The sequence below is a fragment of the Hippopotamus amphibius genome, chromosome 10 (assembly GCF_030028045.1).
Source record: "Hippopotamus amphibius kiboko isolate mHipAmp2 chromosome 10, mHipAmp2.hap2, whole genome shotgun sequence".
In the NCBI taxonomy this organism is placed as follows: Eukaryota; Metazoa; Chordata; class Mammalia; order Artiodactyla; family Hippopotamidae; genus Hippopotamus; species Hippopotamus amphibius.
In genome coordinates, this window is record NC_080195.1 from 56,926,306 (window position 1) to 56,939,367 (window position 13,062).

The window sequence follows — 13,062 nt, forward strand, 5'->3', positions numbered from 1 at the left end:
CAGGTAGGATTTTAAAGCTACCTTAACAAAACAAACTTTGTGGGACTATTTTATACTTTTTTTGTGTGTAAGTTCTCCAGAGAACACATTGTATAAAGATATGGCTTCCTGTTCCATGAAGTATTTCTTCCTTGACCTACCTGCCATAACTGCTTAGCTTACACTTAAAGAAAAAAGTTTCCATTCCACTATTGAATCTTTAAAGAAAAATCAAGGTACAGTCTTTCTTTTTCACACAAAAGCATTCAGAGCACTAGTTTTAAAGAGAGCTTAATTCTTGCCCTAGATGTTTTTAACTCTCTTTTTGTTCAGAACACAGGAATGCTACCCTTTCTTGTCTTCCTTAACATCTGTAGGACTTTTTATCCTTTTCTGTGCCCAGTTCAGATTGTTTTGCTCTCAATACCAGCTACCTTTTCTCATTTTTCCTCCACTACTGTTGCACGCTTTCCTTCTTTCTCTTGCTTTGCCTCACTCTTCTTACTTTTCCCCTATATTCCTTATACTTAGAATGGTCTGTAACTTCTCATTAGGATAAACATCTCCTAGGTTTGACCTGAACTCAAATCCCATTTCTTAATTGTTCTCTTCTAAGTAGCCAGCCTCTTCTCTACCAATAATTTCTTTTGGTAACCATCCCAACCTCATTAGGCTATGTATGTAGTTTAAACAAATAAGCAAAAGTAAATTCAAATTTATCTGCCTTACTAGTCAAAATGCTTTTCTTAGAGGTTGGGAACTCTTTGGTGTCTTCTGTAGAGTGCATATCACTTTGTCTTTTTTAATAAAGGTAGCAATATCTCATTGCATTAGCAAAAATTGAAAACTGTATGTTGCATGTATATTGGTCATCCAGCTATCACTCTAACATTGAATGGTTTATTTACTTAAAGCATATCAGTGATACTTTTTCTGAAGCAAATCTTATATTTTTCAGCCTTCTTAAACAAAGTGTTGCAAATATGAGTTAATTTTCACATAATGATTCTGTGATCATCATTAGTGTATTAGTTTCCTAGGGCTGCTGTAACGAAGTACGATAAACAGCATGCCTTAAATAACACAAATGTGTCGTGTCAGAGTTCTGGCAGGTAGAATCAGCAGGGCTGGTTTCTTCTGAGGGCTGTGAGAAGAAATCTGTACCATCCCTCTTCCCTAACTTCTGATTGTTTGCTGGTAATCTTTGGTGTTCTTTGGCTTGTAGAAGTATCTCTCTGATTTCGTCTTCAGACAATGTTCTCCCCACGTGCATATCTGTGTCCAAAACCCCCCTTTTTATAAAGACACCAATCATATTGGATTACTCCAATGTGACCTATCATAACTAATTATATCTGCAATGACCCTATTTCCAAATAAGGTCATATTCTGAGTTATTAGGCGTTAGAATTTCAACATATGAATTTTGAGGGGATATAATTCAACCCATAACAAATATAAATTTTTTTGTGTAGAGCTCTACCACATTGATTTCTGTAGGACACAATTATAGATAGGTTTGCAAACTGTACATAGTTCTCAGCCTTGGAAACTTATCCCTTCCCTGCTCTTCTGTTTCCTTTTCATTTTGTGACACAGAGTGGTTATTTCTTACAGTTCCCATTGTGCTTTCTTCTGGAAGTGTCCCATCTTTCCATCTAACATGAATGGAGGGCCCAGATAACTGATGCTACTGTGTATTAAGGAAGAATATATAGGTTCCAAGTTGAAGTCTCACTGATGAATAAAAAGTTTGGACAATCGTGTGTACTTTATGGCTTTTTTTTTTTTAAGTTTCTTAAGGACTCTATTTTCTCTTTTATGGGTTCATGACCATGTTAAATTGAGATATACTCATAGGTAAATATGAGAAGGCTGGGTAATAGGGATATTAATGTATTATTTTCTCATGGCAGATATAAAAGTTAAAGCAATATATCTGATTAAAATATTAGAAATTGAATTATCCTGTCTACTAGTTGCCCAAGAGTTTACTCATTAATATAGGAATATCAGAGTTCTCCTTAGAATTCTGTAAGGTGTGAAATATGAGCAGAACAGAATTATGCTTTTGTATAGTGTCTATCGCACTGAGATCATTCAATAAACACAATGGTAGTGCAGAACTGTGTTGAAATCAAATACTGTGAGTGGGTAAGGAAATGTGCACACTCAGTTCTTAGCAGGTAGTCCTCCCTGGCAGGATGAGGGCCCTATGCCCCCAGGTGCTAACCTACCAGGAGCGGCCCAACAGCATGCTGGTGAGCCACCCACTGTGGTTCCAGTTTTGGCAGCCACAGCCAGATCAGCTCTTTGATCTTTGGAGTGCCTCCTGCCACAGTGACTGCCTCTGTTTGTTTTACTCCTCCCTTTTTTCATTACTCCCACCTGGCACTATAGGACAAAAAAATGAGAGGTGGGAGGAGGTTGTGAGGGGACACTTCAGGAATGTGGCTTTGCCAAATATGAAAAGCTTCTTAAGCAGTTCTGGTTCCAAAAGCTCATGTATAACATTTCTTCCAACCCATTAGTAAATACATTTTATTTTATATATCATTCAACAATCTGCTAAAAATCACTTTCCCTGATTTGGCTTTCTGATTGCCGGGGTCTTAGAGCCACCATAAAATGCAGCCAGCCATTCAAATAAAAGGCGATCTTACTTCGCATCTTAGAAATAGTCTTCTTCATAAATATCTGAATATGCTTAGAAATATTTACTTCATCTTATGCCTTGATATTTTAAGATCAATTCCTCTAGTATATCAATTTTTGAAAATCAGCTTTGGTGACTTGATTATGTTGGTCATATTTTTTTAGATTGTGTGGAATTTTTGTTGAAAAGTTTTAATAGATTATGCAGTAGTCTCTCCATTCTAATACAGTATTTGATCAAAAATGTAAACATGACTATACCCAGTTTGTAGCTGAAAAATGAAAAGCTGAGGTACTAAGTATGTTATTTAAGATTGTACAGGGTATTGGTGTCATTCTGCCCATTTGATCCTGGTAGTATCATTTGGATACTCTGAGATTTAGGACTTTAGCATATGCTCTATGAGGTGATCAAAATATTCTCTCCACATTATCTTGATAATATCATTTAGGTATCAGAGATAAGGAGACAGAAAACTGAGACATAAGGGGATATTAAATGACTTGTAGCAAATCACACAGCAAGGTCACAGGAAAGATGATAAGATCTTTGACTCTTTCCCTCTGTGAACTAGCCATGACTAGTTTTCTGTCAAGAAATATTTTTTTCCTTCAGGGAATCGCAGTTTTTACATTTGTGAAGGTTGGAGACTTTCACTGAAAAAGTAATGCCTTGAGGGACAAGGACCTTTTGAGAAATTTAAAGTTTTAATCTCAACCTAGTACAAGCAAATATATTGACCACCACTTAACAGTTTATGAATATTTCCAAAATTCTTGTTTAGACAGAATTCTAAATTTGAAACTGGTATTAAATCACCCCTCCTCTCCTTCATTATCTAGTTATCCCTTAGTAAAACATTAAGTATTTATGTACATATGTAAAAATGCACAAGTTTGGAAACTGTAAAGTATATAGAATTTATTTGAGAAAATGTTACAAAGAATAACATCAACTTTGAAATATTCTGTAATAAAGTCTGCTTCTCATCATTTTTAACCAGATTAAATTTCCCTAAATAAGGTTAGAGAATCAGGTAGTTAATAAAAAGAGAGACTCAACCTGGTCAGAATTTTACTAAAAGTCGTTGTTACCAATCCAGGTATCCCAGGGAAAGAGTACATGAAGTAGACTTCCATACTGCTTCTTTCTACCAACTAGGATTCCTAGCTGAGAAATAAGCCAACTCTAGAAAGCTCTAACTGCCCAGGATATCCCACTCAGGCTAGGGTGGCTCACAACATTCCTATGCTTATTAACTGATCTGCTGATTCCCCCATCTACTGATCTCAGCTAGAGGCCATCGAGTAAGAGCCAATAATGGAAGATCCAGACAGTCCCTTATCCCAAAGGAATCCTCAAAGGGGAAACCTTACACACACGTTCAAGTAAATAAGAAGAGCCTTTGTGAAGCCCCTCCAAAGGCCCCCTCCATGAAGAAATACCCCCATTTCACCTTTATCACCATCAGTAAATGTGTGTTCCACTAATATTTGCTCTATACTTTAGGTCAAGAACTGGAGATGGCTGGGCTAAATCAAGGTCAAGTGAGAAGAAAGTATGTGGAAAGGGCATCAGGGTGCCTGGAGTTGGAGAATGCTGTTAGTTAGCTGGTAGTTAGCAAACTTAGCAGCATAGGGTTGTCTGAGGAGAGCCTGTGACTGTACTGGGTGCTGGCTTCCCCGGTGAGTCTTGTACATCTCCACTAAATAAAATATAGCATTGTATTAATCACTTGGAAAATTAAGATTTTGTTTCTGTTATTAACTGGTAAATTTTTGTGTCATCTATCTGTATTTTGTGGGTCAGCTCTGTTTTCTCAAACACAACCATTTCAGCAATATATTGACATTCTCAAAGGAAATTCTGTCAGTCTACCAAGTCCAGTTTGCTTTAGCTAAGACTTATTTACATTTATTGTCTAAGGCACTTACATATTACATGTGTCATTTGGTTCAGAAACAGTAAATTTTAGTTGTATGTAATAAGCTTTAACTCTGAACACTTCAAATGCCATCTATCGTGCACCTATTCTGGGCTAATTGCTATGCTTTGTACTCTACTACATTACCTCCTTTAATTTTCACAACAAACCATTATAGAGATAAGAGAATTGAACCTCAGAGAACCTAATTAATTCGACGGAGGGCACACAGCTAATAAGTGGCCAAACTAGGATTCAAACCTAAGCCTTTCTGCTTCTAAAGGTGTAGAAGATTCTGAATTACCTTCTAAGAGTTTGTGAAGTTTTAATAAGGGAGAAGTGGGCTGCCATAGCATGTGGTTCTCCGGTACTAGTTTTTATCATCCAAAACATGCCCATCTCAAGCTAGTTGCTGGTTTGTCTCCTGGTGCTAGTCTGTTGATACCATAAATGCTATTTTCCAGTCTTATTTTATGATACATGCCTCATTAGATATTGGAGTTTAGCTTAATTCTCAAATTAACCTCAAAACTACCTTAATTTTGCTAGATTAAAAATACCAACATAAACATTATGTGTGACTAGGTAACTATAAGTAATGGAACTGATTTTTGGTGGGTGTTAGTGGCACCGGTCTCATTGTTTAGAATTAATCCACATAGTGCATATCCAGATTCACCACTTGTAAGTTTCACAATCTATTAAATGGAGATGGTATTAGTACCTACTTCATAATATTATTGTGAGAATTAAATGAGATAATATATGTAAAGTTCTTAGATCAGTTCCTAGTATATAGCAAGCCCTCAATAAATGGTAAACTTATTATATATGAGTATTACAGAAATAAAAATCAAACAATAACTGGTAGGTGCTTGGTACATATCAGGAGCTCAGTACATATGTGTTGAATAAGTTAATAAATTTTATCAGTTCTTCAAACTGGCTAGTTGTTAATGATTTATGGTAAATGCAGTATTCTGGTGGCTGCCTCACTATTGAGTTTAATATAAAACAAAATGTTTAATGTCATTAAGAGCTCTATGCAATTTTCAGGAGCATTTCCTAGCTCTGAAAGAGGTTGTTTTTTTTTTTTTTTTGGTATTGGGGTATCATTTCTTTTCCTCAACATTTTCACCCTTAGTACTGTATAGCCTGTACTCTCTGGCTAGAGTTATCCTTGTGACCACTAAATGGATACAGATTTCCTCCTCCCTTTATTGGTCATGCAGATATGATTTATCTTATGGTACAATGAAAACAGAAGCTGTACAAGTATGTACATAGTGAAAGAAGATAAATGGGCTGGAAAAAAAACAAAAAGTCAGTATGTATCATGAATGCTTCCTATTTGCCTAAGACAACTGAAACACACTGAAACTAAGAATGACATACACTGTCACTATTTGTACCAGTTCTGGAGATACTGCTTACTTTTCTGGTGATGTCAAGATATTACAGTTTAGGGAGTGTTTTTTTCTTAAGAAATTCATCTTAAAATCCTGAAATGTTTATCATTATGTTCCTAAATTTATCATGCTTTAAATACTATACTTTCTAACTGGTAATTGAATTTTAATAAAAGTTTTAGAAAGGGTTCAAAGGTTTGCCTCTCTCCAGAATGTTCTTCTACCAGTGATATTCCTACTCTACCTTTAGAAACAGTCCATGAATCACTTCCAAAAGCCCTGCCTCATAATTTTATGCATATTTATGTCATTCCTTTTCCTATATTGTAGTATATTGGGTTGACAAAAAAAATTGTTCACGGTTTTCCGTAAGATGTTACAGAAAAACCGAAACGAACTTTTTGGCCAGCCCAATAGTCTTCTGTTTAGATTTTCCCTTCTTGAATGGGTTGACTAAATTGTGAGCTTCTTGAAGACAAGGACTATGCTTTATTTATCTCTTGATACATAGTATTATTCAGTTCCTAGGATAGAGTAGGTGCTCAGTAAATATCTACCCAACAACTTAATGAACTTGCAGTCACATACACACATATACACACATTAGATCAGGGCATGAACAAAATGTCCTATATCTTTGCATGTTCCTCACGTGCTTGTGAACCTTTTAACATTGCCCATGAACGACTGATCTATTTCTGAATTTCTAGTCACTGAGAGGGACATTTTCTAATCTTTGAAAAAACTTTTTTTTTTAACCTTTTCTTATTCTTTGTTTTTACTTGAGTGTCACTTTTGCACATGGATTCGAGTGTGCTGTCAAGTACTGATTGTTTGACTGGACCATACAGTGTTATGAATCCTTAGTTTTATTCACACGCTGCCTGTTTGGTGGCTTGTTCAAGTACATTATCTGCATGTTATATACATATAACATACGCTGTATGTTATATACGTGGATTGTGTCAGTTAACTGGAAAAGTCTTACTTTCAAAAAAGTTCTCAACACAATACAGTGCTTGGCATATAGTTGGAACTCAAAAAATGTTTGTGGAGTGCATGAATAAATCAGCCATTATTGTTAACTGTTTTGAAGGTGAGATTTAAAAAAAAAAAGAAAAAGACTAAATGAAATGCCCAGTATCAGAAAGCAGGATGAGAGCAAATCTGACACTCATAACTCTTACCTCTGTGTTTCTAGACTGTTACACAGGCTCCCTGAGAAGTGCCCTATATGCCTGATTTCTCAACTTCACCCTGAAGTAAACTTTTGCAATCTGGAGGCTAGAGACCTCTTTTGTAAATGTTGTCTGCTCGATGACTGTGTTGGCACTGAGGAGGCCTTAGCAGATAAAGTGGAAGAACATATGGCTCCCATCTGAATACAAATTGGTGGACATAACATGGTAATTCAGCAGAGATGTCCTCTATATTGTAAACTGACAGAGTATGATTAGAGGTGTTTATAAACGGCGTTTGAATTTCCCCCACCCCCACCCCTCCCCACCTCTTTTCCACCGTAGTTTTATCAGCCTGAATCATAGCCATCTAGCGTCCCAGTCTCACTGCATTATTTGTTAAAATGGCCAGCGTGAGGAATTATTAATTAAAGCTAACAAATCATCCTGACGAGCTGTGCCCTGGCATGGCTGAAGGTTGATTGGCGAAAGTGTTCTCCTTTGCAGAAAAGACTTTTTGTGCTCGTGACGCAGTCAGGGACGGATTATTGAATATGCAAGTTAGAAGAAAAATCACAGGACAAGCAAATTGAGTATTTACTGGCAAATAATTGCTCTCTTAAGCTGTGGCTCTCTTCCTAAATTCTTGACATTCCCGAGGGTTAGAAAGAAACACAGAAAAATGCATCGGTACAGAGTACATTTCAAAAAAATTACATAGACTGATGTTTCAGACTTGTGCAGGTAAGTGTGATTGTGTGTGCATGGAAAGTGAAACAACAAGGGGAAGCAAGGGAAAGGGGGAATTTTTAATCTGGTGGGTTTTTAAAAATCAATTTGTTGTTTATTGGAATACTGTTCGGCGTATTTCTACGTTGACTGAGAATTTAGTTTCAGTGCTGCATTTATTGTGAAAGTTAGAGAAATGAGGAGGGAGGTTTTCTCAGAGTTACTTTGTGTCTTTATCAGCAGAAGAGTATGTTAATGTTTTGCCCCCAAGAATAGTTATAAACTTTGCTCAGGTATTTGTGGATATTTGTATAAAATTATCGCTTGATTTAAGGCTCTTCAGTTATTCTCAATATTGTTAATTATGATCTGTCTTAACAGTGTCCCACACACAGTTGGATACAACTATTGCGTTTATTTTTCAAAGTAAACTCTGTTTTACGTTAGCACCGAGCTAGTCCTTGTTCAGAGTTTCTAAAGGGGCGTTACAGTTCTGGAATAGTTACTTAAACCTCGGGCTTCTGTAGTAACCAAAGTGTCCTTATTGTCAATTGTGTGGTCTTTTTATCTGAAGTGTTAATCAGACTACTGAGTTTTGTGGACATTGTAAAATAAGTGAGACTAGGTTAGCCTTCTTCAAAACCAAATTTAAATACATAAAAATATGAGTGTGGAAATGAAGGCTCATTCTATGTATAAAATGTTGACATTAAGAAGCAGAGGTATGCTGCTAAGTACAGCTAGGTTATGTGGACAACATTATCAAAACACATATATCCATTGGGGATGAATTTCATATTCTGTAAAAACCTGAAAAACGTGCTTTCATCAACAACAAACTGTTTTCAAAATGAGAGTAATTGGCTGGTGAAATACCTTTTTAGGCTTGTAATAACTATGAATAACATGGATTTAAAACAAAGGCATAAACATAATTTAAACTAAATTAACTAAATAATAATTGCAAAGTGCTTTAACAATAAAACATCTACATGATAGTAAGAATAATGGGAATAATAATAAAAATGGAAAGTTGGCAATCACTCAAAAATTAAATCAGACAACTCTCTTACGGTTTTAGACAATCACAATTTTAAAACATAAATATATGAAACATATTTTACCTTCCAATCTATTCTTTGAACCATGCAATATTGTGCTAGTTACGATTTTTCCTTACTATATACTTTTTTTAAATTAAAAAATGGCTTTTAATATGTAGAATAGAGCTCAGAAGAAAATTTAAAAAATGTATTTCTTAAAGGTTTAATTCCCTCTGTCCTCAAATTTCAAGAGGCAGCCTCCTTAAAGTTTCTTGTGACTATTTGAGGGCACAATTTGGCCCATTATTTTCAAATAGCAAAGGGGGCATTTAAAGCATATGTTCAAAGACTAAACCATCTGCCTGCTTTATTATGAATACCACAGAATTATGAGGACTTGGAAAGGCTCAAAAATTGAACCAGCGTTCTATGCAAGATTAAAAAAAATACAGCACTTTTATTTTAAAAAGTGTTTCGTAACCACTTACTTTTGCTAAGTATTTCATTAGTCTTCTGTGGGAGAATTGTATCATTATACCCTTTTAATATATGGGGAGTGAATGGCAAAATGTAGTTGAGTGACATGAACCTATGGTAAGTTAATGGTAATATTTTGTCTCTGATTTAACTCACTATGTTTAAATGCCTTTTGGAGTTTTGGATTGACTTGTCAATAGTGAAATTCACAGTGAATTGGAGAAACATTATAAAATGGTGACTGCTGAAACAAAAATGAAATCCAGCTGCTAGCTTCTGGACTATCTACAGATGAGTTGCAAGAGACATGCAGAGGTCAGACTAAAGAGCATGTCTGTAGTCCAACTGTGATGTAATGGAAGTATGAATCAACTATTGGTTGCCCATGATGGGGGGAAAAACAAAAAAACAAGCATAACTTGGCATTATTCCAGCATGGTACTATATTCCTTTGGTATTTGAAAGAATATACGATCCAGAAATTAATACAAGAACAAAAGTCATATTTGGGTACCAAACAGTAATATTTCAGCCCAAAGTGGTTAGATGAGGACAAATTAAGATGAGTATGATTGTTAAGTTGTCTGGTGCCCCATTAGGGTTCTTCTAACTTACCTGAGTTGTTACTAGAATCAGTCTGAGACTAGCTGGATCATTATCAGAGGAAATGCAGAAAATAGACTAAACCCAGCTTGAAAATAAGCTTTCATTGTTGAGATGACTTATCACTCTTTGTTGCTTAATGAAAATTATTTAAGAGAAAATAATAATGAAGTCAAAGGCCTGAAGAGTTTGGTTGAAGATTTTAAGACATATACATATATATGTATGTAAAATACATATCAGTAAATAATATATGCATATATTATTACATGCATACATATATAATTTTTAAAAGAAAAATACTTTCAGAATTGCACACTTTGTTAAGCTGATTAAGCCTAGGAGTTGGTTGTTGGTTTTTTTTTTCTTATACAGTCAGTCTAAAAGACTGAACACACAGATTTTAACACAGCTATAGTTGGCTTTCAGAACTGAAGGATGTCAGAATTAATGATCTGGTGCTGAAAATACCTATGTTCAATTTCATATGGATATTCTCATAGTGGTATTTTAACTTTATGCCTCCCTAAATTTCAATCCTGCAAATAATCAAATGAATCTATTAGCTCAAAGACTACAAAATATTTCCATTATTTCAGGGGGTTAGTTTTTATTTTATATTTTAGGTGAGTTTGAGATATATATATATATATATATATATATAATACACACACACATTTTGTCTTGTTTTGTTTTCCTCATTTATTTCTGCCATCTAGTTCCAAAAAGGGGAATTAAAATGGCCGACAAAGAAAAAGAAATAAGTAATACAATGAAATACATGAATTAAAAGTAGATAAGAAAGGCAAACAAACAAAGAAACAAAAAACAATAAACAAGGGCAAGGATATAAAAAGGAGTCGAGTGAAGTCGGTACACAAACTACATTCAGTGAAGTGCTATACATTTGCCTTTAAACTTTGATGTAGTCAAGTCAAAGAGAAAACCATGGTAAGTTATTCAATTTACAACATTCATAAGAATAATTTAAAAATTTCCACCATTTATTGCTAAGGTTCTTGAAAAATGACAGACTCTGAATACTTAGAGAACTCAGTGTTAAGACAACTCCCACTAAAATAATTGCAGGCTGCAGAGACCTAGAGGTCAGGACAGAATCAGCAGCTATACCTTCCATGGGACATGTGTGGAGGAGTAGATGGCAGTAATCTCCTTTCAATCCCAGGGGAGAAGTTTCTTGGGTGGAGGAGGGGGAAGCTTCAATTAGTGCAATTATGTGGGCAAGACCAAGATCCTATGGAAAATAGGGATTTAAGGAGGAAATTTTAAAAATTATTTCATGTAAATATACATATACATATACAGTTTAACAGTAAATCAAAGATTTAGAAGGCATCCACTTTTATAATAGCCATTAAAACACATTTTTTCAAGTATCAAGTATCTTGTATCAACATCACTTCCCTAAATTGCTAATGAAACATTGCTGCCCTGCTGCCATTCTTCTCCTACTTTTACTTTAAGCAGACTGTCAGTCTTTGTGAAGTTTTGAAAAGAAACCTTTCTGGCTTGAATATAATGGTCTTGACCTTGGTTCATTTTTAAAAGTCTTAGCAAACTGCCTGGTCTTTCCACAGGTAATTTTGATGGTTAAGTCACATTGAATAGGCCAGTCTTTTCTCCATATTGAAAAGGTGAAGCAAAAAGATTTCTTTTCACATTACCTTTGTAGCCCAATCCATAGTAAGTAGCCCAAGGACCTCCTGTACCAGAGGGTGTTTGTCAAAATGAAGATCCCTGGACCCCATTCCAGAATTTCTGAATTAGAAGCTCTGAGGATAGAGTCTGAGGATATGCAATTTAGGAAGCTACCCAGGTTAGTTATATACACTGAAGTTTGAAAACCACTATTTCAAGATTGTGACTTTAAAATTTCTAGTATATGGACATAAAATGGTAGGATTTCCACACCACAGTTGGTGAGGGGTTATTATATTAACACTGACCAAAACACTAATGCATATTCAATAATAAGTGAGACTGGAAAGATCAAGCTTAGAAAAACATTCCGCATTTTTTTGAGCTCTTCAAGCCATTTCTCACCATTGCAGGAAAACGTTCTTAAGTTTTTAGCTATCATTTACTGAACTACTATGTGCTAAGTCATATGTTGCGTCTGGATACTAGAGATACAAAGAGGAAAAAGAACAAGTCCATCCATTTTTTTGTCTGAAAGAAGTGCATATTCTAGGATAATTTATTACTACTAGCATATTGTCTTCTCTGTACTAGAATAAGTATGAATTGCCACATAATCTTCTCTTGAGTAAAACTGAAGATTTCCATTGTATTATATCAGTATGAGTTTGTACTTGATAGAAATTTCATATACTAGGACCCTGCTACAATTTGGAAGCTGCAAAACATGAGAAACCATTGTCGGTTCCTCCTTCTTCCCCTCAGCAGGAGGCTGCATCCCCCAAGACTGGAATGGGAGGTATCATGGGGACCTCCTGATTCCATTTCTTTCTTCATCAGTCAGTGATTTGTTACCAGGATTCCTCTTGCGAGGAGGAGAGAAATGTGTAAGTGAAGGCACCTGACATTATGAAGACTCGTATGTCCTCTTGCACTGCCCCCTGGGGCCTCAGCTCACCTATAGGGAATGCTGGAGCCAATGGCAGCAGCCTCCCCAGCTGGCAGGTAGGGCAGAATGTGGAAGAACTTGAGCTGCTTCTGCTTGGTACCCTGCTCCCAAGTCCCATGAGCACCAGAAACTGGTATCAACAGGCTAGAAGAGGCAACTGTGCATAAAGGAGTTTGGTAGCTGGTCTGAGGAACAGGATGAGAGCTTGCAATTTCATCGATGATTCATATTTTCCTGGAAAAGTACTGGAGACACCCTCCCCCTTTATTATATCCAGAACAATATGAGAAATATGGGAACTTTTATATCCTTTTTTCCTTTCCTTCCCTTCTTTCCAACATATATTTGTAGTGTATTTAGTGCCATGCTTTCTTCTAGGAACTAGGGATAGAGGGATGAATAAAGTTTCTATTTTCATGAAATTTATATTAGGGTATGTAATATATTAGGGTTAGA

General features: G+C 35.7%; 1 protein-coding gene across 3 annotated transcripts in view; it reads left to right on the plus strand.

Annotated features, from left to right (window-relative positions):
* ZBTB20 (zinc finger and BTB domain containing 20) overlaps positions 1-13,062 on the plus strand; it is a 769,337-nt gene that overhangs the window by 358,876 nt on the left and 397,399 nt on the right. Inside the window, exon 1 of one of the 3 annotated variants that reach the window (XM_057696836.1) lies at positions 7,615-7,890. The exons of 1 other annotated variant lie outside the window; for it this stretch is intronic. The gene's annotated coding sequence lies outside the window, so the exon portion shown is untranslated. Of the gene's footprint in view, positions 1-7,614; positions 7,891-13,062 lie in introns of those variants that run through there. One more of the 3 variants, XM_057696834.1, reaches the window with a different exon arrangement.